This window comes from Oryx dammah, unplaced genomic scaffold (genome assembly GCF_014754425.2).
Source record: "Oryx dammah isolate SB20612 unplaced genomic scaffold, SCBI_Odam_1.1 HiC_scaffold_1, whole genome shotgun sequence".
Classification (NCBI taxonomy): Eukaryota; Metazoa; Chordata; class Mammalia; order Artiodactyla; family Bovidae; genus Oryx; species Oryx dammah.
This window is the reverse complement of record NW_024070185.1, coordinates 98,833,223-98,835,187: the sequence shown is the minus strand read 5'-3', so window position 1 is coordinate 98,835,187 and position 1,965 is coordinate 98,833,223. Positions and strand designations below refer to the sequence as shown.

At 37.6% G+C, this 1,965-nt stretch overlaps 1 non-coding gene across 1 annotated transcript; it reads right to left on the bottom strand.

Moving 5' to 3' along the window:
* Window positions 1–1,461: 1,461 nt before the first annotated feature.
* On the bottom strand, window positions 1,462–1,533 carry TRNAW-CCA. Its single transcript has one exon. It is a non-coding gene; the product is annotated as a tRNA-Trp (tRNA).
* Between the last annotated feature and the right edge of the window lie 432 nt (window positions 1,534–1,965).

Below are 1,965 nucleotides of genomic sequence, written 5' to 3'. Positions count from 1 at the left end.
GGTTGGGAGACAACCAGGCCAGATGGCATCCTGAAGATTCAGAGAGAGGTTAAAGGTTTGAGATAAGCAGGTGAGGAGGGACGAATAATGAGCTGGCTTTACTTGGTCTGCATTAAATGCAAGCATGTTGAATTCATGAGTAAGAAACCTCCTGCTTTAAGTCTTTGTTTCAGAGCTGGAATATATGTACGTTTCTCCCTTTTTTCCATCTGGACTTAGTTGAAACTTCAGGTCAAGCCAGCTTGAAAACAAATACAGTGGAGCTACCTTTTACATTATGACATCATGTCTCCACTGTTTCTCATTATAAACTTGAGTTTCAGATGTTAAAATCTTATCCTCCTCACCCCTCTTTGTTTTCTTCTTCCCCTCCCCCTCAACAATCCTGTTCTGATGGAGTTCCATTGTTTTTATAGTTGAACTACAACTATTTTGTGCCACATGCACACGGTTATTGACCTGACAATGAGAAAACACACCTTATGACTAGGAATTCAGCTTCTATAATTTTTAACCCTACAAAGTTTTTAGTATATTTTTTCACCAGCTGCAGGTCTACATATTATTTTTAAGTTCTAGTTTTGACTTACATACAAGAGGTTATATTTAATAAAAAGAAAAACTTTGGGTTTGCTATAAAGTATCACATAATTTTTTAGAGACCCATGTAAAATTGTAACATAGTTTATACAATTTTACTAAAAATGGAAAATGAATAGTGACATAGTTTAAAATTTTTTAAAATAGTGGGAACATGCTGCAATAATAGAATGATGCTTGTTCTTTCCACTGAAAATGCAGACAGGTTGCATAAAAATATTGGCTACTATGTACAGTAGTTTCCAAAACTGTAATCTAAAACCAATCAAATTATGATATAAATGATGTGCAGCACCGAATCGCTTTTAGAAGTAGTGTTTTTGCAGCTTGAGCTAAAAACAAGGGAATATGATTACCCTTTCTCAGTGATATTCTCAAAGAAACAAAAATATCAACAAAATCCTAGAGAGAAAAAATAACGGACATATAGAAGTCCAGTTAAAATAACTATTCTGGAGCCTCCCTGGTGGTCCAGTGGTTGAGACTTCTCACTTCCACTGCAGAGGGTGCAGGTTTGATTCATGGTTGGAGATCTAAGATCCCACATGCTGCAACTAAAAAAAAAATGTTTTTAAAAAACTATACTATTATTTTTCTATTCATGTGAAATGATCCATTAGAAAATTGATGGAAAATATATAATTAAAATGTCTACAAAAAATTTTTTTAACTTAATTAAGGGAAAACAATACAATGAGAGAATATTCAAATAAAGTGAATAGAAGGAGGTGAAGGTGAAGTCACTCAGTCGTGTCCGACTCTTTGCGACCCCATGGACTGTAACCTACTAGGCTTCTCCGTCCATGGGATTCTCCAGGCAAGAATACTGGAGTGGGTTGCCATTTCCTTCTCCAGGGGATCTTCCCGACCCAGGGATCGAACCTGGGTCTCCCGCATTGGAGGCAGACGCTTTAACCTCTGAGCCACCAGGGAATAGGAGATATAACATGTTTTCAACAGGATGACCCAACATATTATCAGTTCTCCTCAGGTTAATTTATGTAGTTAATCTGACTCACCTAGAGCCAGACATCCTGGAATGTGAAGTCAAGTGGGCCTTAGGAAGCATTACTATGAACAAAGCTAGTGGAGGTGATGGAATTCCAGTTGAGCTATTTTGAATCCCAAGAGATGATGCTGTGAAAGTGCTGCACTCAGTATGCCAGTTAATTTAGAAAACTCAGCAGTGGCCACAGGACTGGAAAAGGTCAGTTTTCTTTCCAATTCCAAAGAAAGGCAGTGCCAAAGAATGCTCTAACTACCACACAATTGCACTCATTTCACACGCTAACAAAGTAATGATCAAAATTCTCCAAGCCAGGCTTCAGCAATATGTGGACCATGAACTTCCAGATATTCAAGCTG